At 37.8% G+C, this 27,081-nt stretch overlaps 1 protein-coding gene and 1 non-coding gene across 4 annotated transcripts in view; one reads left to right on the top strand and one right to left on the bottom strand.

Moving 5' to 3' along the window:
• The window catches only part of TMCC1 (transmembrane and coiled-coil domain family 1), a 219,999-nt gene that overhangs the window by 72,690 nt on the left and 120,228 nt on the right, over positions 1-27,081 (top strand). The gene's annotated exons all lie outside the window — the stretch shown is intronic.
• On the bottom strand, positions 14,863-14,966 carry LOC132432979 (U6 spliceosomal RNA). The gene has a single exon (XR_009521033.1). It is a non-coding gene; the product is annotated as a U6 spliceosomal RNA (small nuclear RNA).

Genomic DNA, 27,081 nt, shown 5'->3' with positions numbered 1-27,081 from the left:
AATTTTCTCATTAATTCTAAAACAGCCCTCTCTTTTGTATTTTCCCTTTTTTGTTGATGAAATAACAGAGGCATAGAACAGTTAAGTATGCCATGATTTCACAGCTAGCATATTTCCAACTAGAGTGTTTCAGAACTAAAATAATAAGTCTAGGCCATTTATATTTTGATTAGATATGTTTTAGTAACTGCTGTGTGCTAGACACTATCTGATTCGAAAAATCTTTTATCATACTGAACTCTCTCTCCATTTTTATGTATTGGGCATTGGTCAGAGCAATCTGGGAAAGCTTTGAAGGAAGGGCAGCAGGATATTGTTGGGGGTAATAGGGAGTAAGGATATCCTCTACGTTAAAGACGTTTTGGAATAAAACTAACTAGTGTTTTCTTAGTAAACTTACAGTCTTTCAAGGTATATTACGGACTTGAACAATAAGGCCTGTGACATTTTGGATGATATGTTGAGAGAATGCCTAGTGTCCACAGGGCTTGCAAGACAGGCGCCAGGTCTTAGCTTTGTATCCCTCCGAGCACCTAAAAGGACAACATTTGACACACAAATACCTCATGCAGAAATAGCATTTTAGGGTATTTACTAACTAATGAGCAAATCCTCTTCTCTGTCTATATCTTAAGTGTTGTGTCCTTCTAAGTTTTAACCATAGCCTGTACCACTCTTTTTACTCCTTTGTGAACTTAAATGCTTCCACAAAATTTTGGTCTCCAACCTGACCAATCGTATATGATCTTTGGAATTGGTTATTCATCTGTTGGTTGTCTGCATAGACAGTTCAAACTCATCATTTACAAATTTAAATTCATCATCATCATCTCTCATAAACTTTTTTGCCTTCTATTGTGTTTTTTACCTCAGTTGTTTCAAAACTTGAGTGAACACAGTAAAAATCACTTTGGACACTCGTTGAAAATAAGATTTCCGTGCCCCATTCCCAGAATTTCTGATTTAGAAGATCTGGTATGGAGCCTAGAAATGTGTATATTTAAAAAAAAATAAATTTATTTATTTATTTTTTGCTGTGTTGGGTCTTCATTGCTGTGTGAGGGCTTTCTCTAGTTGCGACGAGGGAGTGCTATTCTTCATTGCAGTGCGTGGGCTTCTCACTGCGGTGGCTTCTCTTGTCGCGCAGCACGGGCTCTAGGCTTGTGGGCCTCAGTTGTGGCATGCAGGCTCAGTAGTTGTGGCTTGCGGGCTGTAGAGCGCAGGCTCAGTATAGAAATGTATATTTTTAATCAAGGCGTCAGATGATTCTAGTGCAGTCAGCCCATGAGTTTAAGAATTACTGGATCTGAATTTCTGGAGCCACCAGTCACCCGGGTTGGCAAGCTTTGAGTTATCTGGACCCCTCCTACTCTTTAATCACATGATCCCCATTCTCCATTCCTAAATCAGTGTCCTAGTTTAGGCCTTCATTCATCTCATTGCCCTTTCAAAGCCTTTCTCCATGCTGTGCACAGCTTGTGAGAGCTGTCTAAAATCAAAACAAATCATTGTCATTTCCACTGCTTAAAAACCCTTCACTGGCTCCATCATTTCCTGAGGGATATGTTCCTTGAAATGACATGCAAGACCTTCCATGATTTAGCCCATGTGGACTTCTTTACCTCATACCACTCCCAGCTCATACAGCAACTAGCACTCCTTTCCCACACTTTTTATTCTTCCTCTAAAGTTTTTCCTATTTCCATATTTTGGCTTATGCTTTCATTGTCATTCATTCAACAAACATATATTGATATATTCTAGGCACTGTGGATACTGTGATGAATAAAAACAGATGTGATCCTTACTCTCATGGAGTTTATTATCAGATGGGTACACATATTAAATAATCATTTGGCGAATTCCCTGGCGGTCCAGTGGTTAAGACTCCATGCTTCCACTGTAGGGGGGGCGGGTTCGATCCCTGGTCGGGGAATTAAGATCCTGCATGCTGTACAGTGCGGCCAAAACAAACAAAACTAAACTAAAAAAAAATCATTCAAACAAATATAAATTTTCAGCTGTGACAAGTGCTACTAGAGCCTGTTACTGGAGCATTTGACCTAGTTAAGGAAGTCAGGGTATACTTCCATGAGGAAGTGATAGAGATCTGTAGGATAAGCTGGGGTAATTAGGTGATGGAATGAGAACTGCAGGTGTAGAGGTGCTAAGATAGAAGGAAGTTTACTGAGTATGAGGGATAGGATGGCAGGTGTGTATGTCTGTGTGTGTGCACATGGAAGCACTCAATGGTTAAGGCTGGAGAGAGAGAGAGGAAGCAGTTCATATAGAGGTTTGCAGAGAGTGTTAAGGGGTTTTTCTCTACCTAAGAGGAATGAGTAGCATCAAAGCATTTTAACACGTTACTGACCGGGCGATTTTTGCAGAAACTAACACCTGGGGCCGTAATACATCTCCAGTCAAAAATGTGTTAAGCAAGTGGGGGCAGTTTCAACTTTGTGATTAGAAAATATCACTATGCTTATAGCATGGAGAATGGATTGACTGGGTTCAGATGGAATGCAGGTAGATGAACCAGATGGCTGTCGTGTCCAGGTGAGAGATGACAGTAGTTTGGATCAAAGAAGTGATGATGGGAGTGGAGAGAAGAATTACCTAAGGGCAGGAGTGTGTCTTATTCATATTTCAATTCCCCATGCCTAATACTTTGGCCTTTGGATTATTTGTTTGATGAATTAGTAGTAAATAGAGATAGGGAGCAAGAAAGGATGTCTAATTAGTGAGTTTGAGAATGTACATGGATAAGTTTCTGAAATGTAGTAAGCTTTCATTCAGTTATTCATCAGTACTTATTAAATACATACTATGCACTAGGCAATGTTCTAGGTAGTTAGAATACACCAAAAAATGAAACAGGCAAAAATTTCTGTCCTTATGGAGCTTACTTTGTATTGAAGGAGATATCGTACAATAGATACAATAAATGAATGGTATGTTATGTTGGAAGATGATAAGTATTACAGAAAAAAAAGAACAAAATTAGACCAAGATAAGAGATCAGGAGTGTGTATAGAGGGGAGGTGAGTTGCAGTATAAAGTAGGATGATAAGGGTAAGCCTCTTTGAGAAGGTAACATTTGAGTGCAGACTTGAGATGAAGGAGTTAAGTCACAAGGCTGGCCCTCTGGGGGATAAGTACTTAAGCAGATGAAGTAACTCCAGGATGGGAGCCTGCCTGACATGTCCAAGGAATAGCAAGGAGGCCAGTGAGGAAAAGCTGAGTGAGCAGGGGACAGTAGTAAGAGATGGGGTCAGAGAGGTCACAGGTAGCCAGATGGGGTAGGGCCTCATAGACATCATAAAGACTTTGGCTGTACTCTGAATGAGACAGGGAGCCATTGGAGGGTTTTGAGCATAAGGGTGATATGATCTGACTTACCTTTTTTTTTTTTTTAACATCTTTATTGGAGTATAATTGCTTTACAATGGTGTGTTAGTTTCTGCTTTATAACAGTGAATCAGCTATACATATACATATATCCCCATATCTCCTCCCTCTTGCATCTCCCTCCCACCCTCCCTATCCCACCCCTCTAGGTGGTCACAAAGCACTGAGCTGATCTCCCTGTGCTATGCGGCTGCTTCCCACTAGCTATCTATTTTACATTTGGTAGTATATATAAGTCCATGCCACTCTCTCACTTCGTCCCAGCTTACCCTTCCCCCTCCCTGTGTCCTCAAGTCCATTCTCTACGTCTGTGTCTTTATTCCTGTCCTGCCCCTAGGTTCTTCATAACAGATTGCCAACAAACACATGAAAGAATGCTCAACATCACTAATCATTAGAGAAATGCAAATTAAAACTACAGTGAGGTATCACTTCACACCAGTCAGAATGGCCATCATCAAAAAATCTACGAACAGTAAATGCTGGAGAGGGTGTGGAGAAAAGGGAACCCTCTTGCACTGTTGGTGGGAATGTAAATTGATACAGCCACTATGGAGAACAGTATGGAGGTTCCTTAAAAAACTAAAAATAGAACTACCATGTGACCCAGCAATCCCACTACTGGGCATGTACCCTGAGAAAACCATAATTCAAAAAGAGTCATGTACCACAATGTTCATTGCAGCTCTATTTACAATAGCCAGGACATGGAAGCAACTTAAGTGTCCATTGACATATGAATGGATAAAGAAGATGTGGCACATATATACAATGGAATATTACTCAGCCATAAAAACAAATGAAATTGAGTTATTTGTAGTGAGGTGGATGGACCTAGAGTCTGTCCTACAGAGTGAAGTAAGTCAGAAAGAGAAAAACAAATACCATATGCTAACACATATATATGGAATCTAAAAAAAAAAAAAAAAAGTTACTTTTTAAAAAGGATCACTCTGGCTGCTGTGTGAATAGACTGCAGGGGGTTGAGGGTGGATACTCGGAGGACCTGTTAGGAGTCTGTTGTAGAATCTAGGCAAGAAAGAATGATACTGAAAGCAGGGTCTTAGCTGCCTCAAATAGAGCAGTCAGAGAGATCAAAGCAAGAGAATAACAATGGTCAGTTTGAAAGATTTTGAAGGTCCCAATAGTATGTCCCTGGAAGGCAAGTGGAGTTAATTAACAGTATGTCAAGAAAGGGATTCTCTATGAAGAAAAGAATAATGAGCTTTGATGTAGATTTTATGCAACATCATAAAACATTTTAGAAAAACTACTAAATTATTCAGCAGAGGCCCAATGAAAGAATCAAAATTTAAGGAGTTGGCAATTGAATACATGTTTTCATGACAGTAGGTTAGAGATAGGCCATGTTTTGAAACAATGCTAAGATTCATAGTGGTTCAGAAGTCAAGTATACATTTCATGGTGTAAATTGAGATTATTTAAGTAAATGCTTTGAAATTTCAGTGTAGTACAGTTGACCCTTGAACAAAGTGGGAGTTCAGGGTGCCAATCCCCCACCCAGTTGAAAATCCACATATTGCCATCTCTGCATCAAAAACAAAGGAATTGATATAGAACGAACTTATGGTTGGGAGGGAGGGAAGGGTGGGGAGGAGGGATAGTTGGGGAGTTTGGGATTGACATGTTCACAGTGCTATGTTTGGAATGGGTGACCGACGGGGACCTACTGTGTAGCACGGGGAATTCTGCTCAGTATTGTGTGGCAACCTGATTGGGAAAAGGATTTGAGGGGGGGGAAAATGATTTATAAAGTGTAGAACTGCCTAAAACACCAAACCAAAACAAAAAAACCCCATAAAACCCCCAAAGGAGTTGATAAATTACTCACCCAAGGACAGGAAGCTGAAACAGTTTGGTTTGGGTAGAATCCGGACTCAAACCCTAATTCTTTTGAATTCACTATTGTGATCTCTAATCAAACACAGACTTTCCCCCCACACTTAGTTAAAGATCTGTAGGATGAAAATACAGGTGCTATATTTATTGAAAAAAATCCACATGTAAGTGGACCTGTGCAATTCAAACCCATGTTGTTCAAGGGTCAATTGTATATAAATGTGCCACAGTATTAGACTAGTGTTATATTTAAAAATAACGTGGTGTCATCAGAGGAGAAATGGACAGTAGAGTTAGAGGAGAAAGGAGGCCTGCTAATCCAGGGTAGTTTAATTTGGTTCAGTTCCCTCAAGTTTTTGTATATTGTAATTGTTGTTTTATGATGAGTCAAACTTGTAAACACTCAGGTTACTCGTAACATTATAAAGCCAGATTTTGTACCTCATTCTCAAATAGAAGAGTGTAAAATGATTGATTAAAATGTGCTTGATTATAATGGAAAATAGTGTTAAAAAAAAAAGCTTCTGTCCTTGATTTGCCATTTACTAGCAAGTGATTTTAGGGAAGTTACTTAACTATCTCATCTTTAGTGCTCCTGCCCATTTTTTTCTTTGTTTATGATGTGGAATATGAAAAATTGTATAGATGAAAGTGCAAGCCTGGTTAAGCATACTAAAGGCTTTCATGGTGATAGTTTAGATGCTCTTCTGTTATATATTGTATAAAATACCGTGGGATCAGAAATGTTTTCCCCCTATGTATGTTTGTTTGTACATTTGTTCAATATTGTTTATAGAGTGTTTGACCTAGCATTGTTTTAGGTTAGGGATCTGCAGACTTCTTCTGTAAAGAGTCATTTAAATATTTTTGACCATGTGGTCTGTCTTGCAACTACTCAACCATGTTGTAGCATGAAAGCAGTCACCCATAATATGTAAATGCATGGGCATGCCTGGGTTTGACTGTGGTGAACAGTATCTGGGCCTTGGCCCATACTTTGCCCACCACAGTTTTAGGTGCTAAGAATATATGAGTGAATAAAACAGACAAAAATGCTCGCCCTGGTGAAGTTTAAGAGGAGGTAAACAAAACATATAAGTAAAATGCACAATATGACAGTTGTGAAAGAAGATAAAGAATTCTAGGGCAGGAAATTTTAAGCAGAGTGATCGGGGAAAACCTCACTGATACATGAGCAAAGACCTGAAGGATGTGAGGAGATAACTAGGGAAAGAGCAGACCAGGCAGAGGGAAGAGCAAAGGGGAAGGTCCCAAAGGCCTATACTATAAAGAAATTTTATTGAAATTGGATTTTGGGGGGCATTGTTAAGGGGAGAAAATGATAATGCACATCAAGGCCGTAAGTCATAGCCTCCTGTCTACATGTGCCAGATAGGTGAGGAGCAATACTTAGAATAGTTCTTACCAATGAGAATTTGAGCTGTATGCATTATTTAAACTTATGTTGTATGGTTTAAGTGTTAGTACTTTTCATTTTGTTAAAAAACAAAGTTCAACTGAGCAAATTTAAGGATATTACTGACTTTATTCAATGATTCATGAATTGGACAGCCTTCAGTCTAAGCAAATAGAAGGAACTCTGAAGAGCTGTACAAAATGAAAGACTTTTATAGGCCGAAGGGAGCAGGAACAAGGAAGTTATACTAGGCAAAAAAGTATATTGGTTATTGCTAGATTACTTTCCCTGTAGAAGATGGCAGGGGTTACCTAACTAGTGCTGATCAGGCAATTCCTGATTGGCTGGTTTGAGTCCGTTTCTGGGAGAGACAAAACTGTAATTTAGTTCTCAGTTTGACGATGTGAGGATTAGCATAAGTGACTCCATTTGGGGCCTGTTGTCTTGTTTTTAACAAGCTTACTGTGCTTAGATGTAGCTTTTAGAATAGTCAAGTTGCCTAGTCTAAGGTGTAGTTTCAGGTCAGTCTTCTAAAGTGTGTTTGTCCTCTTTCTCATTTTCTATTTATGTACATATATGAATACACACAAATGTTTATAGTATTCAAACACATTTCTAAATACGTAAATTAAAATTATCTTTTTTATTAAATGAGACCTGTCTTTACAACAGATACTTTTATCCCACCAACAATTATCCCTTAAGTACTCCTCAGTTGGAGATTGGCACTTTGAGAGAGATGAGGGCTACATATAAATCATGTTACAACCTTATTTTCAGAGACCTCACAGTCTTGTTGGGACAGCAAGATTTATGTTAAGTGGCAATTAAAGAAGCAGTGTGATGTGGTATAATCAAGCCCAGAAGTCAGGAGCGTACAGTTTTGGGTTCTAAGAATGCCTTATTTCTGTTTTTTTTTATATCAGCGTGACCTTAAACAAATTAAATTCTCTAGGTTTCATTTCCTTCATTTTCAAGATGAGATCATTGTACTAAATAATATTTAAAGTTACTTCTAATTTGAAAATTAGAAGCAGGATAAAGTGATGACATGTTTACAACTGAGGTGGTTGATCCAATCACTGTAGGCTCTACTTGGCCACCTAAGAGGTCTGAGGCTACTAATATCTATAGCATATTATAACCTTTTCTCATCAGTTAAAAGCTTTGTTAGAGAACACTCTATAATCAGCTGTTACTGAAATTAAGGACAGTAGAAGTTCCTAGAAGGGAGAGCTAAGTATGGGGTCAAGTTGTTGACGGGGGCTTTATAGAGAATGTGCTCCTTGGAGATGTTTTAGGAGTATGAAGCACACTCAGTATAGATCTTCTCCATTGTAAGACAGCACAATACATGCAGATTTCACGTTTCAAAATAGCTGAGATATGCTTTTAAAAAGAAGAAGAATCAATTCCTCTTTCTTCTCCGCCATCCTGTGTGCGGTTGAATTTGCTCCTTGCCATGTCTTCTCGCAAACTTTCAGGGTCAAGCGATTCCTGGCCAAGAAACAAAAGAGAATTGTCCCATTCCCCCAAAGGATTCGAATGAAAGCTGGTAATAAAATCAGGTATGTCTCCAAGAGAAGACATAGGAGAAGAACCAAGCTGGGTCTGTAAGGAGCCCCGCACATGGGATGGCACACATATTTATGCTGTGTCAGGGTCACTTGCATCTTACCATATCACTCTGAAAACATCACTACCATCAGAACAGCTGGATGTGTTTTATTGGGAAAATCATTTTTCTCTTTGTGTCAGTGTTTCTGCACTAGTGTTTGGCTCAGTAATAAATATGTGAGACCTTTACAAAAAAAAAAAAAAAAAAGGAAGAAGAAGAAACCCCAATTGTGAGCCTCTCAAGAGCTAGGACCATGTGCTAGTTATTTATACCCCACATAGAACCCTAGGGCCTAACCAGTATGAGGACCAGTAAGAAATTTAGAGGAAGTAATGAAAGATACGATTGGAAGAGCATATGATTATATATAGCTGATTTCTAAAATTTCAGTTTAGGGTAGGTCTTTGATTTAGCATATTGAATGTGAAACAATAATTTTGATGATGTGATTGGATATAGGGACCCCTCATTATTTTTGAAAGGGGGGTTGCTTGTTGAAAATATCATATTCGCTTTTTTTAAATAGTTATGTTCAAGGTGGAATGAAATAAGAAAAAAAGCTGAGGTATCAGGGAGCTCAGCTAAGAAGTTGCTGCCTTGTATTATAAGCATCCACCAACTTCTAAGACAACATTCAAGTGTGAAGGGAAACTTTGAGGTTAGTGATCCTGGTTCTCTATTTAAAGGTTACTATCACTTCAGAGCTCACTGTATCACTTCCCTGTTTATAGATGAATTTAGAAAAAGTAATATACCTTTATTAGGCTGCAGTTAGGGAAGTTTCATGGGCTGCTTTCAGTTTGGACAGAGAGAAAGGGAATTTTTTTTGCCACTTTAATATTTAATTTTATTATTCATGATGGTTATTACATTTGTTTGAAGATCCATAAAATTGATTTTCTACCCACTGGGAAATAAATGGGCTATTTAAAACCACAGGCCACAAACAAATCTCCTGAGGTGCATGAGAGCACATTTCTCTCAAGAAAGGGAATTTTTTGGTAATGCCTGGCTGAATCTGGAGATTAGAGAAAAGAGGAAAGGGTTGAGGCAGGCAGGTGAGGTAGAAGGAGAGAGGTAGGTTTACTCTTCCTGTTGTAACTCCCACTTTTTGGTGGCTAAGAGCCCAAAATGTTGGGATGATTTCACACTGAATAATAGTCTGAACCACCTTTGATAGAATTATGGTTTCCAGGCCTACGTGTGGATTTTCCATACAGTGGGACTACATAGCTGTGGGCAGGGCTCAAGGGAAAGGCACCACCTGTCACCTTCCTCCTGTACTGGAGGTCCCACGCAGCACTGCCCCAGCTGCTTACACTGCTTCCACACTGGCACCTCAGGAGCAGCAGGAGCTTCAGACGTCTTTCCCCATCGGCCCGTATCTCCACAAGGTGGGATCGGGCCTAAGCAGGCCCGGAAGGACTTCCCAGCTGAGGCCAACGCTGGAAAAGGCACACAGAGCTCAGCACCCGCTGCTGTCTGGAGTTCATCTTTGAATTACCTCTCAAAAACCCATTCCTTCTCATTCTTACTCAGTAACAAATAATTTGTAGACTTAGAGTTTGTGAATTATCCAGCGTTTATAAATAAGGAACTCTATCCTCTGTGGTAAATTGCACCAGGATGACATTCTGCGCTGTTCAAATGAAAGGGAGATTTGTAAGATTGAATTAATTGAGCTGCAAGCAAAACCAGAAGGCCCAGGTGTAATGTTCTCCCATGGGGGAAGAAATGAGATGATGGGAAGGGTAATTCCTGTTGCTGACCACAAGGTGGTGCCCCTAGACCAGGAGAAGTAGGTGGAAGTGAGGGGATGACTCCTACTGACAGGCCATTAATAATGACGGGATTATACCTTGAGAAGTAACTACTACAGGGAATCGTTAGGATATGGGCTGGATTGAGTAGTGACTATCATATAGTGGTAGGTGCTCTTTTAAAATACTGAACTGAATTGATAACTATGGAAATGGAATAGACAATAGTAGAGTAGGTAGAATTTAATGACAATGTTAGAATTTAAAATAGTTAAAGACAAACAAAATTTAAAACCCAAAGATATGCTTGGGAGAACTAGTAAAGTAATGTCTGTTTTCCTAAAAAACAGTTGAAAATTGTAGTTTTTAAATGAAAACCAATACAGATCTCTCTTTTTTGTGTATTTAGTGTCAGTTAGGTAGCTGATGCTGTTAAGGGAATATTTTATTCCCTATCAAGGGAATCATATGGGAATGCAAAAGTAGGAATAAGTTAGAGATGAAGATGTATTTTGGCTTTTTAGTTGTTCTCCAGTAAAGGTACTTTATAGAACAAAACTTGCGTGCCAAAGGAAGTAACTTTTAGGTTTATTGACCCTAGCTTAGATGTCCAGAATGTGTATGTTTCTTTTAATATAGTATATTTATGTAGTGACCTAAAAGATATGTTTATCATCCTTAATGATCCTATGTTGACTTTTAATATGGTTGTCCTAAGAGTGGAATTGAAGGTATAGATAGGATGTTCTTGACCTTGCTAAGTTATGCACAGTTATCATCATAGGGATGCCTCCTCAAATTTTGTTTGGTTTTGTTTTTTAAATCTGAGTTGTATTCCTTCTGTTCCAAGCAGCACCTTTTGTGAGAACGCTCAACATAATGCAAAGTCAAGTTCACTCTTTAAGTTAAATTTAACCTCCTTTTCCTTTATATTGCAAAATAAATAGAGTCTTGAGAGTAATTAGACCTGTAAAGGAACGTATTGTAGTATGTGACTTAACTTCTGCTTTCCCCTTTTATTCACAAGGGATTTGAGTACTTTACCAATAGCCTTGAATCTTAGGAGTGGGGGAGAATTTTAGCACTCAAAGTCCACTACTCTTCTGTTTATCCAGAACACTGATACAAGGATTTGTCTTGTGACTGTTAGCTTCCAAAGACTTATAGGTAAATAAATAGGCAGAAGGACAGACCAGGATCGTGTATTATAGAAGATAATCACTAGAACAGATTGGTTTTTCTTCAGCGATCATAGTACAGCATTTTATCTAAAGAAAGATAGGCAACTTTGGCCAGTTAGCATAATATTGGGCTTTAGTAAGTGTTTGTTAAAAACTGACTTATTTTGATGTTACCTCATTATGTCCTGTGATCTTGTCAGTCAGTGGGAGCAGACCGGATTTCACTTTTGAGCTTTCATACTTCAGGGTCAGCGTATATTTATTATGCATTAATTTGTGTCTCTCATTTTATGTATAGTTAGACTTTGAAAACATCTTTTTTTCCTAAATAGAATCATTTAAAATATATAAAATATGTTTGATTTCAAAAATTAATATTATGACAAATCCCTTTGTAAAAAGGATTAGCAAGGATTTATTGGTTTATATATTATAAAAATATTCATATCTTCAGCCCAAGATAAAGTCAAATATTTATTAAGAACTGACAATTACATTTTATTTTATCACGGTAACATCTTACTAGAGTGAGGAGCCCTGACACAGATTTCGATATTGTAATAACAAGGAAACTAAGAATTTAGAAACCTTCGGTTACAAAATGAGTCCCTTGCAACACAAATGATTTTCAGTCAAAAGATCACTGGCTATTGCCAGGTGATTAGCAAAGACTCAGAGACTGTTCAGCCTTTGGGCTAATCCTAATCAGGCTCCTCATTTTACAGGTCCAAAAATGTTAAAACCTGCCTGAGGTAACGCAGCTAAGTTATGAGTGATATCAGGACCAGATCCCTGGGTTCCTTCTGATTCTGTGTTCAGCATTCTCGCCTCTTTATCCTGTTGACTATGTCAAAGAATTGAAGAACACCAGTTCTGCCATGTAGGGGACAAGAAAAGGGGACAAGAAAGTTTCTCCTTTTTCCAAACATTGGTAACTTAGATAAGCTTTTTGAATGAGGACAGAAATCTAAGAGCAGTGACAAAGGCTGATTTCAACACTACCCTTGTTTGGTTTCTTATGTTAATACTTTTAAATAACTCTTGTCATCTTTTACAGTAACAATGGAAATAGAATACTGTAATGATTCCCTAGAGTTATTTTAATACTGTTTATAATTAAAATATGAGCAATGACATTCTGGACTCTCAGATATCTAAATAAAATAATAAGGAAAAGTGTATTAATTGTATATAGTATGTAAAATAAGGCCTCTTCTATTTAGTTAGATAGGCAGTTAAATAGCCTCCATGGAGCTATTTCTGCATTGTGAGGTTGAGACTGGGGTGGAAAAGAGAGTTCATACTTAAAGTCTAATATTAACCATAACATAATTCACAGAATTACAGTTAAGGGATGAAGGTGAGAACTATCCTTTATCATCTTTCTTATGGCCTTAAGATACCAAGAAACCTGCCCTGAGAATACTGAGGGTTTGTTTTTTTTTTTGCTGCATTGGGTCTTCGTTGCTGCACCTGAGCTTTCTCTAGTTGTGGCGAGCGGGGGCTACTTTGTGTTGTAGTGCACGGGCTTCTCATTGTGGTGGCTTCTCTTGTTGCGGAGCACAGGCTTTAGGCGTACAGGCTTCAGTAGTTGCGGCACACGGGCTCAGTAGTTGTGGCTCATGGGCTTAGTTGCTCTGCGGCATGTGGGATCTTCCTGGACCAGGGCTCGAACCCGTGTCCCCTGCATTGGCAGGAGGATTCTTAACCACTGCGCCACCAGGGAAACCCAAGAATACTGAGTTTTAATGACTCATTTGATAATTGAGAATCTTTTCCGTGTAGTTGGTAGTAGTCTTTGCAAGAATGTTTTATGGAAGTGACTTTGTTTTAATATCATTGTATGAGATCATACTCAGCTTTTTGAGTATCTGGTGTAATTTAAATTACACATCCACATTGTGTAATTTAAGTTGCATGTCAGCTTTTTGAGGTAGGTCTGATCTCCTTTTTTACAAATGAGGTAAGTAGGGCTTAGGGAAAATTTTAAATTTGCCTAAGACTAGTGAGCTTACATGGCTGAGTCTAAGTCGCTTGCTCGACTCTACTAAGCACAGGTGCCTTAATATTGTAAGTTTGTTATCATGTACTTAGTGTGAAGAGTATAATATAAGGGCATAGAGTGTAGAAAATCTTAGAAGGCTCTAGACTGCCAAAAAATTGGTAACCTCCCAACCAGTTGGAAGATACATCTAAGTAGACTAATTTTCCTGAAACACCTAAGGAAAAAAATTAAACAGTTGGTCTTAATGATTAAATTAAAACAAGATTTGAAGTCTGATAATCAACTCTTATGTTAGAAATGAATAAAGTAGGAATTTAACTAAAAGAAAGAAGTGTTTCTCATTTTCATATCTATGTCAAAAGACCACAGTGAAATTGCTCGAAGTCCAAAAGTAACCACAGTCTTAATAACCTCCACTGTTTTAAAAGTAGGAAATGAGGGGCTTCCCTGGTGGCGCAGTGGTTGAGAGTCCACCTGCCGATGCAGGGGACGCGGGATCGTGCCCTGGTGTGGGAAAATCCCACATGCCGTGGAGCGGCTAGGCCCGTGAGCCATGGCCGCTGAGCCTGCGCGTCCAGAGCCTGTGCTCCACAACAGGAGAGGCCACAACAGAGAGAGGCCCACATAATGCAAAAAAAAAAAAAAAGAAAGTAGGAAATGAGAAGTAATTGACTGATTTATCTTTGCCTCCAGGTAATCTGACTGGTGGCAGGTAACATGGCAGTTAGTAGCAATGATTATTTTTAATTGTGTTTTTTTCTTGCCATCCCCTGCCCTGCCACATTTCTATAGCCATCTGGAGGGGTAAGGCAAGAGTGCTGGAGCATTGTCCTAAGAAAGTTCTACTTCTTTTTTTAAGCCTTGAATTAACACAACATCTTAAATTGGGGGGTACTTCTGCAGTCATTAAGCTTGGTAACATTCTCCCTAGGTGGTTGTCTGGGCTCCCAAAGAAGCCCATTCTACTTGTGGATGCCTCTGTTAGGCAAATCTAACATGTTAAACCAAAATCTGGTTCCTTGTATTTCTCCAGTTAGGGCCAATCAGAATGTGTACTGCCTCTGCAGGTATGAATTGCTTTGGCAATGTGTTGTCTCTGAATAGTCCCTTCTAGAGGCTAATAATCCCTAGTCCTTGGGATATTCTTTTTTAGTTTTTAATTCAACAAATATTTATTTATCCAAGCATTCTAAGTGTAGAATGCAGTAGTGAATCCTCGCAAACACTGTACTGTGAAGTTATCTCTATATCATAAGTGAGGAAACAAAAAATTGAGGTTGAAGCGATTGTCAAGTTCACACAACCGGTAAAAAGTTTATTGGATATCAGAACCAAGTCTTTCTAGCTCCAAAAGTCATGCTTTTGACCACTACCCTTTGCTGCTGTGGGTCTTGCCAAGAAAAATCTTGTAGCCATCAGTAAGGCCTGGAGCAGATAGCTCAAAGAGAAAACTGACCTAAAGAATGGCCTTCTAGCTATGAGATTCTGGGCTGCCAAATGAATTTGGAATCTCCCTGGGCTCTACCAGGAAGCTCCAAATCAGGAAGATTCTTGGCAGTCACAGATTTAAATTTGTGGTTTAAACAATTCACTAAGGACCCTAGAGGCCCATGAAAAATATGGAGCGCTTCACGAATTTGAATGTCATCCTTGTTCAGGGGCCGTGTTACTGCACTCTGTGTTCCAATTTTAGTATATGTGCTGCTGAAGCAAGCACTAGGGTGTTCTTTCACATTGTAATTTTGAATACTTAGTCACACTGGTCCATCAACTCTTGGTTGTTCTAGTTCTTCGGTAATTCTTAAATGATTGTCTCCAGAACAAAATACAACGTCCATATATGGTTACAGTGGTGACTAGAGCTTAGCTATTGCTTTTCTAATTCTAAGGTCTTATATGCTTCTTTTAATATACACAGCTCTATTTTGAAGCTGTTTTTCCTTTTTGCAGTTTGACTTATTTTTCATATCATCTTTGATTTTCACCTGGTGAAAATCATAGAATTTAATTCAGAGCAGTTGAAAATTTTGTAGATAGTGCTTTAAAAATATAGATGCTCAGTAATTTTGAGAATGTTAGAAGACTTTTCTAGTGAACTTTTTGTTTTGTCTTAAAAAAAAAATTCCCAGCTCAAAATAATAGAAATTTCAGCCTCTGAAATTGTAATAAAGTATCTCTCAGAAAATCAGAAGTGATGATATGGATTGGTCTGGGTCTGTAGGGCCCTAAGAGGAAGAAATTCTTGTTAGCAATTTACTTATTTTCAGGATAGTAAGATAGCAAATGTTGCTTTTCCACCATATTTGTGATTTTATGATCTTCTTAGATGTCACATAGTTTTTTAAAAAATAATATTCTGAAGAGCTGGCACTTCTGTTTAAACTGTTAGAAAAGTTTGATCCTACAGTGCAAAGTTGTAATCTGGAAAGCAGTATTTGACATTTGAATATTGCTGTCCTGGTTTGGGGGTGAATTTTTTTAGTTTAAGAGAAATTCCCAGATTTAATTTCTGAGCTAGAGTCTTAATCAGTTGTTGACAATTTAATTTGAACTTAAAGTTTCTTTTTAGCAAAAATCAGTACCAGGGAATTAATTCATTCCCTAGCTTACTTGGGAAAGATGTTTTTAGAAAGCTTTACTACCACTATTTCTAGAGGCCCTCTGTTGGTACCTTCTGGTACTGCTGAGAGTATTTAATGAAATTGCTAATTCTTCTGCATTGTACTAGTGATTCTTACTGGCTGCAGTGTATTTTAAACATAATTTTCTTGGTTAACCCTAATAATAATCCCAAAGTCTTATTTTTAATTACCAATCTGGTTTTGGAGCTAATTTTTAACAAATGTTGGCACAAATTCTGAACTTTTGCAGAGACCCTGTGGTTGGTAAATAACTTCAGGATTTTTACTTTGGTCAATAAGGTTGTTTTGGTTTTAAATAACAGAAAGTAGACAATGTGCTGTGAAAACCTAATTTTTTTTTTTTTTTTTTTTTTTTTTTTTTGCGGTACGCGGGCCTCTCACTGTTGTGGCCTCTCCCGTTGCGGAGCACAGGCTCCGGACGCGCAGGCTCAGCGGCCATGGCTCACGGGCCCAGCCACTCCGCGGCATGTGGGATCTTCCCGGACCGGGGCACGAACCCGTGTCCCCTGCATCGGCAGGCGGACTCTCAACCACTGCGCTACCAGGGAAGCCCTGAAAACCTAATTTAATTTAAATGTGCTCGTCTTTCTAAAGGTGCTAGATATAGTGATTTTCCAAAGACTCATTCATTATTCCCTTGCCTTCTTTTTAGAATACTACTCATGACAACATGAACAAATAATAAAGCATTTTGATAGTGTGCTCTAAACAGTAATGTACTTGAAAACTAATTTCAAGGATAACAGTATTTTCAATGTTAATTGAAATGGACTTGGTATGTTCTGGGGGTCACTTCCAATATTAAGATTTTGGAGAATCCAGCTTAGGCCTTTAAAGGTAGATAAATTCAGTCAACTTAGTTTGAATTTTTAGATTTAGGTTGGAGGGATAATGAAAGATATCCTCACAGGTCTTTATCCCCCCTCTGGGCGTGTGTGTATGTTTGTACGTATGTATGAGTGTATGTGTACGTGTACACAATTGCCACACGCCTGGTGTAAGCTTGATGGAGAGTTGGATAGTCCATTTCTTTGCCACTAGTTCTGCACTCTTTTGCCAAGAAACTCACTTTATTATTTTGATATTTTGAAAGATTATTTGGGTGCCCTTAAGGTCTGATGCTGAACATTTATTTATACATGGTTGGTGGTACACTGTTTATGAGTATTTAATATCTATTAAAAATTCATAATCATATAGGTAGGCCTCCTATGACCTAATTTTTAAAAAAAATAACGGAAAGTTCATTAACTGTCTAGAGTAGTGGCCTCCAAATTATTTTGCTCACCCACACCTTTTAGTGTATCTCTAATGTTTTTATATTTTATGTATTTTAATATTTTATATAATTGTTCCTGTATATTATATATCTCATATAACACAAAAATAGATATGAAAGGGATGAATAAAAAATATAAATGAAAGTTATAATGTTTTCTTTCCATGACTCATTGATTGTCTTGTATACACACTGGGGTGCATGTATCCTGTATTTAGGCCAAAATTAAAAGTCAGGATAATTTCCCTCTAAAGAATTTTTGAATAATATGAAAATCATTTGTACTTGTCTGAGAAATATGACACTAGTACAATATAAGAACAAATTTTACAGTAGAACTGTCCAGTTTTGAGGTAGGCTGCCTTGGGGTGATCAGGCAAAGGCTGGAGAACCACACATCATGCATGTTGTAGGAAAAATCCACGACTCCAATCGAGAGTTGGACGAAACGACTTCTGATATTTCTTCTAAGATTCTGGGACTACAGATAGGAATTCATAGGTTGAGCACTTAAATTTAAAACACTGCGGGAAGTTAGGCTGTGAATGAAGATCTGGCTCAGGAGTATGCTAGGAAGTTGTTGAACTTCATCCAAACCTCTGCTCAGCTCTTCTGCTGTCACCTTTAGAAATCTGAAGGTTTCTGATTCTCAAGCCATCTCTACGTAGGAAAAAGTATTAAGGTTTCTTTCAAGCCTATAGCCTGACTAAATGGGAGAGTAAATATATAAGCTACAAGGGATTCCAACAATGGACTTTATCATTTGCTCCGCTTCATTATATCAAAGAGAGAGAAATGAAAACAAGTTTAGAATAGATGAGCAAATATTTTAAAGTGTATAGTATCACAGATGGCTTAGTAAATATGTTTCGATTTGTTAAATTCCGTGTAGCATATATAAGTACTATTTCATTAAAGTTAGTCTGTTCTGCAGTAGAACTTGAACAGCTTCATCTTTTAAACCTCAAAATTCTATCACCTTAAAAACAAAAACCTTAGCTTCTCCCTAAACTCCCTTTTTTGTTTTCTGTGAGGGGATGGTTGGTTTGTGAAATGCAACTAACAAAGGTAAGTGAGCAGTAAACCTACAACTTCTTCACTATACATATCTTGATTTGAGTATTGTGAATGTGACTCCAGTGCTATAGAGTACCTGCTGAAGTTTTTTTGCTGTGGTGGTGGATTTCTTCTTTCCTGGTTTATATAATACCCTGTTCTCTCTCATTGTTAACACAGAGGCAAAAGCCCTTCTGCACCAGTGAATCTAAAAGTGATACTGGAATCACCAAAACTTGAGATTTTTTTTTTCGTAATGGCTGATCCTGTATTTATTGAGAAGATTTGCATCTCAACAGCACTTTTCTCTTAACAATGTAAAAATCACGAAATGAATGAAAGGCCGTAAGAGTGAAAGAGAGCCCTAATTCTGATCTATTTATTTCTGAGCATTTCTTTATAAGAAGTTTAATAGTGGACTAGTGCTTCAGAGGAACTGAAGATTGGTATAACCTCCCCCATATGGATGCTCTGTGGAAAATGTTTTCTAGGACTTTACCAAAATAGAGGCTTATTAGAACATATACAATCTTAGGGAGCATACTCTTGGTTTATTAGTAAAAGTCTCCTGTTAAGCAGTTATGCAAATGCACATTTAAATAACCACCGTAGGACTAGAATATCTTAAACTTTGCTTTCTGGCTTAAGCTCACCACAGGCTTTCCAAAAACATTAGACTTGTTTTCAATGATCGTAGATGGTTCAGGTCACAACTGTACATTCTTCTAGCAAAAGAACAGGGTCCAAGTTTTCTACTCCTTGGAACTGTTGTCTGATGCAAGAATGCAAAACAGCTGAAGAAAATAATCTACCCCATTTTGTTACTGTTAAGTGCGATTGTTATGACTTGAAATGTTTCTTTGATAAGGTTTCTTCCATTTTCCATATTCCTTGGTTATCATACTTTGTCTTTACATGAATTGTGATGAGTTACACTGAACATAGAATCAAATTAAGTTTAAGTAGATAAATATGCGTGAGATTAATATATTCTTCCTAGGGATGTTTGCCCAGAGGGCCTTAGGGTATAAGGTGACCTTGCTTAAGTTTCTTTGCATAAAGATAGAATTCAGCCTATTTTCTAATTATCAGAAGTTTAGCTTTGTGAGAGTGGGAATAAAGGTTTATGATCTGATTATAGCTCAAGAGAATTTAGGCCACAGTATAAATTACCTGCCTTGGGTCTACCTACTAGTTTGTGATACGTATTCCTTGTTGTCTGCTTACAGTTCTGTCTCATTATCTTCTGTTGCATTAGGATACAGAGGTTTGTAGGTTGGTACAGAGATCAAGATAAGCTTGACTTTTTTACATCTTTTTTTTTTAATCTTCATTGGAATATAATTGCTTTACAATGTTGTATTAGTTTCTGCTGTACAACAAAGTGAATCAGCTATATGTATACATATATCCCCATATTCCCTCCCTCTTGAGCCTCCCTCCCACCCTCCCTATCCCACCCCTCTAGGTGGTCACAAAGCGTCAAGCTGATCTCCCTGTGCTATGTAGTAGCTTCCCACTAGCCATCCATTTTACATTTGATAGTGTGTATATGTCAGTGCTACTGTCTCCCTTTGTCCCAGCTTCCCTCTCTCCCCTCCGTTCTCTACATCTGCATTAAGTCCGTTCTCTACATCTGCATCTTTATTCCTGCCCTGCCACTAGGTTCATCAGTACCGTTTTTTTTAATTCCATGTATGTGCATTAGCATACGGTAATTGTTTTTCTCTGTCTGACTTACTTCACTCTGTATGACAGACTCTAGGTCCCTCGACTTTTACATCTTGTTTTCATCATTATGAGGATTTGTGGCTCTAGTGTTTTACTAAATAAAATCAATTGAATAAAATAAATCAGTTTCCTCATTTAGATGAGACACAGTTTGTCACATCCAGACTAACTTTACTGGGTAGTTATTTTTTTACTTTTAGTGGGATTTACCTAAAAATGAGGTTTAAAAAAAATTAACTACCCTTGAAACTGGCAAAAAATCTTTGCAAAAGACATTGATGTTTGTATAAAGGAAAAAACATTCCTATGTGTTTCTCCTTTACTACTCATACAGAACACTTCTCTGTTGGTTACCAAATGTGTGGGTTTTTTCCCCCCACACCAAGCAATTCTCTGCAGCACTAGCTGGGTGTCCTACAGTTTAATGCAATTCTGACACTATCTGAGGATAGCATCAGATCCCACAGGTCAAGGGCTAAGTCCCACAAGGCTGCCTCCCATTCCCCTTTAGTCGCCAATCACAAATCCAGGTTGTCACCTGTGCTTCTGACCAGCTGGTTCCAGAACCTCCACATGACCCACTCCTTGGGTTTGATTAATTTACTAGGACGGATAAAAGAACTTGAGAAAATATTTTACTTACTACACTACAGCTTTATTACAAAAGGATGTAACTCAGGAACAGCCAGATGGAAGAGATGCATAGGGAAAGGTATGTGGGATGAGACTTAGAGCTTCCCTGCCCTCTCCCAGGACCTCCGTGTGTTCACCAACCTGGAAGCTCTCCAAATCCAGTGGTTCAGGGATTTTTATGGAAGCGTCATTACATAGGCATGATAGATTAAATCGTTGGCCTCTGGTGACTGAGTGTAATCTCTAGTCCCTCTTTCCTTCCCTGGGGTAGGGGTTGGGTTGGGTGGGATGGGATGGACTGAAATCACATGGTTTGGTTCCCCTGGTAACTAGCCGCCAGGTTACCTAGGGGCTTTATAAAAGTCACCTCATTAGCACAAATTCAGGTGTAGTTGAAAGGGGTTTGTTATGAATAATAAGACACCCATTTCACCTTTATACTCTGAAGCTATTTTAGGAACTGAGGATGAAACACCAAATATTATAACAAGACGCTCCCATTGCTTTTACCCTTAAGAATTCCAAGAGTCTTGGGAGCCATGATCTAGGAACCATGGACACAAGACCAAAATAGACATGTATTGTAAATCACAATATCATATGTTCAATGTGAAAAATAACAAAAGGCATTCTTTTTTGTGTAATTTGAATGTTTTAATTATATATTTTTCTATAGATACTGTCTTTTATCTCTCTTCTTTAAGATTTGTACCCTTGTGATTTTTTTCTTCCTGTTAGTTTGCATCTCTTGTCATTCACTGTCTGTGGCTTCACAATTCAGTATTGTCCTAGTACCATTTTTTTGTGCTCTGGACGCGCAGGCTCAGTGGCCATGGCTCACGGGCCCAGCCGCTCCGCGGCATGTGGGATCTTCCCGGACCGGGGCACAAACCCGTGTCCCCTGCATCAGCAGGCGGACTCTCAACCACTGAGCCACCAGGGAAGCCCCCTAGTTACCATTTTTAAAATCACAGCTGGAAACACTGAAAAGCATTCTGATAAAGGAAGACTGAATTGTGACTTTAGGCCAACAATAAGCTACAGGAACAAATGATGTTTAAAAAATTAATTTTATTTCAATATGTGTTTGTGTCTTTGGTCCTTCAGAGAATTGTTGAAACCAAGAATTGAAAAGTCGCAGACTTCCGCTTTTCAACATAGAAGTATAAAATATTTTACTTGCTTGCAAATCTGCTATTTTACTTTTTTTTTTTTGGCTGCTCCATGTAGCTTGTGGGATTTCAGTTCCCTGTCCAGGGATCGAACCCTGGGCCCTTGGTAGTGAGAGAGCAGAGTCCTAACCACTGGATCGCTAGGAAATTCCCTTACGTTTTTTTGTGAAGAAGTATCCATAGACTCATTTACTGCCATTTTTCTCGTTCTCAGAGCTCTCACAAACAAGTATTTTCTTCAGTATAGCTAACCCAAGGAAAAGTTATTTTAATTTTTATGTTTATCAAACAGCCATGCTGTACAAGGTTCTAATAACTGGAACTCTTGATCCTATTTCCTACTTTCCTCAGGCAACCATATTTAAACTTTTAAGTTTTTATTCTGGAATATGCTTAACTCTATTTTTTTCTATTTTAGATAACATCTGTTGATTTCCTATGATGAAGATGATGATGTGGCTTATCTCTCCTGCTCACATCTTACTAAGATTTTAGTTAAATTTCAATATATTGTTTACAATATCAATGTTAAATTTTTTACACCTTAACCTTATAGTATATGATTACATTTCCCTTTTTATACAATTTTTTGTTGTCTATGGAGTTAATTGCTTCGATTTTTATTGTTCTTTATAGCTGTAATTGGGTCATCTCCAGATTCTGTAAGAACTATAAATCTTCTCTCAATACTTTCAAAAGCATCATATGTTCTTCTGTTTTATCTTTTTCTTGGTGGTATAGCTCCTGGAGCCCTCACTTCTCCTATAGTCTGAATTGATTGCTGTCCAAGACCACACACCTTTTGTCAGAATTCCTTCCTCTGTTAATAAAAGATCCCTGTTTCCTTGGTTTCATGTTGTTGTCTTTACTGACTTATTCCTTACTTTTTATGAAGCACATTCTCCATGGAGCCTTATGAAAAAGGATGCATGGGAGATCATTTTTCAGAAATTATGCTCATTTCAGATTTTTTTTATTTTACTCTAATACTTAATTTAATACTTCATTGACTGTGTGTGGAATTTTAGGTTGGAAATAATTTCCCCTTAGAATTTTGTAAAGCATTGTGTCTTTATCTTCTAGCTGCTAGTATTACTAGCTTCTGGTGCCATACTGATTCGCAGTCCTCTGGGTGGCAGTTTTTAAAAGTCTTCTCTTTATCTCTGTTTTCCTGAAGTTTTACAGTGATGTGCCTTGGTGTGAGTCCTGGCATTTTTTGGTCTGTGTACTGTGGGTCCTTTCAATCTGGACAACTCAAAGACTGGATCTAGAAACAGTAGTTTTAGAAAACTATCTTGCAATATTAATTTCTATTCCATCAAACCTCCCAAATTTGTTTTCACCACACCTCCCACTAACCTGCCAAGCATTTACCTGATGGGAGAAAAGCTGATTTTGTTTTAAATTTTTATTATATAATATTTTATTCATATAAAAATAAACTTATGTACTATGACACACAAGACCTGTGAACCTACCACGTAACGTAAAGAATGGGAACATTAGGGCTTCCCTGGTGGTGCAGTGGTTGAGAATCCGCCTGCCAATGCAGGGGACACAGGTTTGTGCCCTGGTCCGGGAAGATCCCACACGCAGCGCAGCGGCTGGGCCCGTGAGCCATGGCCGCTGAGCCTGCGAGTCCGGAGCCTGTACTCCGCAATGGGAGAGGCCATAACAGAGAGAGGCCTGCGTACCGCAAAAAACAGAATGGGAACATTAGAACATTACCATCACCATGTTCTTGGAACTGTATGGGATTCTCCCACTGTTGAAAATTTTTTATTTCACTCACTTTACTTAAAAAAAAAATATTTAATTACATATTGTATGTGATGCTGTTTAGTTATACTTGTTTTGGGGGCTTTATAAAATGACATTATAGCTTATGTAGTCTTCTGTGGCTTGCTTTTTACACAGAAATATTTTTCTAAGGTCGATCCATGTTATTGCATACAGTTGTAGTTCATTTGTACTGTTTATTTAATTTTCTCCCCCATTTATCTTTTTCTTAGTCAGAGGTTGGATCTCCTATTTTGTTTTGTTTCCTTATTTTCTGACTCTTTTGTATCCTGGCTTCTGGGAAATTTCCTTAAAACTTATTTTCCAGTAATTCCATTAAAATATTTCATTTCTATCATGTTTTAAATTTTTGAAGTGCTTTTCCTCTATGAAAACTTTTTTATAACAACCTATTTTTATAGGTTATGTTTTCTTTTGTGTCGAAGGATTTTTTTTTTTTTTTTTGCTTCCTATATAGTCTCTGTCTCTTCAGAGTTTCTTTCCCTTTTTCTTTTTTCCTGGGTGTTTTAGTTTCTGTCTTTTTTGTTACAGGCTTTTCTCAAGTATCTTTCTTGCCATGGCTTTGTCTTCGTATTTGAGGGAGGCATTGAAATGTTGTGGGAAGCTCTTCTTTGTGAAAGGCTTGTAGGTTTATGGTTTTTTACTATAGAGTAATTAGGCAGAGACCCATTTTATTGCAGACCCCTCCACTTGTCAGTATCTGTAGGTCTTGTCTTCAGTTCTACAGTCACCTTTTCAAGAGAGAATCTTCAAACTTTTGCATTTGCTGATGGATGAATGATGGTGGTGGTAATAGCTTGGCTGCCTTGTGGCTTAGTGCCTTCCGCTAGGAGGAAGAGGACTAAAATTCTCATTTATCAGTTTAATCCTTCTGTCCTTAGAATGGTACCTCATTCCAGCCCTCAGCTGTGTCTAGAGTCTCTCAGTCTAGAATCCTTCTCGTCCCTTGTTTCAGTCTTCCCCAGAAAATAAAACTCTGGACCAGTCACCTTCCTGTGTGTTAGGAGAATGAGCTGCTGATCTAGATCTAAGTGTTCATTATAAATACTTACAACCAATCCTTCTGTTTTCAGGCCCAACCCAATGCCCTTGTTTTTGAGTAGCCCTTGATACTTCTAAGTCTTGACCTTTCTATACTTTTGGCATAAATAGGCTTGTTTCTTGTTGGTTTCCTCACACCACCCACTACCCTGCCAAGTACTTATCTGACTGGAGAAAACCCAAAAGCTGTCATTTATTACCGGACCATCGTTTTTTCACCTCCCAGAGAGTTTTATTGACATCTCTTATTTACTGTTGTCTCCTTTCAAGTTTGCTGTGCCTTTCTGGGTATATGCCTTTTGTTATTCAATTTTAGTAGAAAACCAAGATAAATATGTTCAGTTCTTCATGTTTAATCCATGATTCCTTTCTAAGGAAGCTTTTATTACAACAGAAACGTGAGGGACTTTGATATAGAATTGCCCTCTAAAGTCTTCTTTGTCCTCAAAGTAGAAATCAGCAAAAATTTCATTTCTACTGGTTGTGATCCAGGTTAGTCTATTTTTCAGCACATACAGAGCCTTTTGAAATATAGGGTCCCACTCTTGTAAAGTAGAAAAGGCTAGGATCCATTTGTTTCTTTCTGTAGCCACTTAAAAAATAGCATTCCTATAGCAATTTTGTAGTTATCTTCTGTCTCAGATTCTTTTTACTGGACAGCTAAACATAAAGTTCATTCTCTTTTCATTGACCTAGAGTGTCATAGACAGAATAATCTTTTTAAAATTTGAATTTGTGTATTAAAGCTTAGTTTTCGAAATCCTGATGTGGGTGAAGGAAATCTAGATTAAGTTTAACCAAACTGTGGTTTTTATTATGTTTTATACTTAAGTAGTACTTTGAGCCATATGAAATTGCCAATAGTTGAGCAGTTCTAGCCTATAAAAATGGTAATTTTATGTGATTCAACATAACAAAGTTAAAAGATCTTAATAGTTTAGTTAACAGTCCTTTCTGTCCAATGTAGGAATTTGTTCTATAGCATTTTTGGAAATATTCCAGTAGGAGGAAAGGATGAGATAAAATGATAAGTAAGAGGAAGAGTTGAGGTCCCTGTTCAGTATAACTGTACGTCCAAGAGTTGCATCAGGGTTCCTATGGTGTTCTAGAAGCTCCACACTACTGAGGCTGGAGGCTATAAATTCCATGGAGTGCCAATTAGATACACGATGCCTGTGAATTTGGACACTAACACACACTACCTGAGTACCTGGCTGCCAGGCTACAAATCTGTAGAGGATTTCAGCAAATATCAATTTAGCTGGAATAGTATCACTTAGTATTGTATATTCTGTATACAACCTTTATGTGTATTTCCTTAAGTTAGTTAAAAGTTGAACTTTAAAACGATAATATGACTGTCAGTGAGATTTAAGACATTGTAGAGATAAAATATACAACAACAATAGCAAAAAGGACTGGGGGAAGGATTGGTTTGTTTGGAAGGTGGTTAAGGTAGACTGTAACCCTATAATTTACAGGATTACCACTAAAAGGATAACACAAAATGCATAAAAAATAATAGAAGAGATTAAATGGAATATTAAAAATACTTGATGAATAGAAAAGAAGAATAAAGAACACATGGGACAAATTTAAAACAAATAGCAAGATGGAAGTAAAAAGACAGAAAAAAGACCATGCAAACACTAACCAAAAGAAAGCTGTTGTTAAAGCTATGTTAATATCAGATAGGTTAGACATTAAGGCAGGAAGTATTGCTAAAGGTAAAGAACGACATTTTCATAATGCTAAAATGGTCCTCTCAGTAGAAAGACATAACAATCCTAAGCAACCTTCTCTTGTTGTTTGCTTTGCTGACCATACATGTGTGGTGTTTGGGTCTTTTCTTTTCACGAGTGTTGTCATTTTTCACTGCTAGAGATGTTTCTGAAGTCTGTGAGGGAAGAGTTGTTGTTGCTTTGTGTCTGACTGTGGTTATGTTCATTTTAGCACATGCTCTGGGCGTTGTAAATGATTGTGTGGGGTACCACCTGAGAGAGCAAAGCCTCACAATTATAATTATTTCATTTAGTGTTGTAGTTACTTTTAATGTAATTATTGTCCTTTAAAACATGCCATGCATGAGAAGTAGAATTTAGATGAGGACTAAAGACGTGATGTTTCAAAGAATTCTTTTTTAACATTGTGTGATTATGAGTAATAAGGTACTATAAAGAACAAATCAGAAAGGAGAAGCTGGATTCTTGTTAGTAAGCCTTTTTTTTTTTTTTTTTTTGGTATTAGGTTTTTAAAGCCCTGCAGTGATGTGTTATTGTTAAAAATCTTCATTTCTATCTGGAGAGAATGTCCTGTTATTTAGAGAATATTCCATTTTTCTGGAAAAAGACATCTGTTGGTTGATCTTCATGCCTAAATGTAAGAAAAGGAGAGAGGTTTAAGGAAAGAAAAGTGCTGAATCAAAGAGCATACTTGGAAATAGACAGAAATACAATTAGTGTAACTTTAAAAAATTTG

Source organism: Delphinus delphis, chromosome 10 (genome assembly GCF_949987515.2).
Source record: "Delphinus delphis chromosome 10, mDelDel1.2, whole genome shotgun sequence".
NCBI lineage: Eukaryota > Metazoa > Chordata > Mammalia > Artiodactyla > Delphinidae > Delphinus > Delphinus delphis.
The sequence above is the reverse complement of the archived record's forward strand: the minus strand, read 5'-3'. Positions and strand labels throughout refer to the sequence as shown.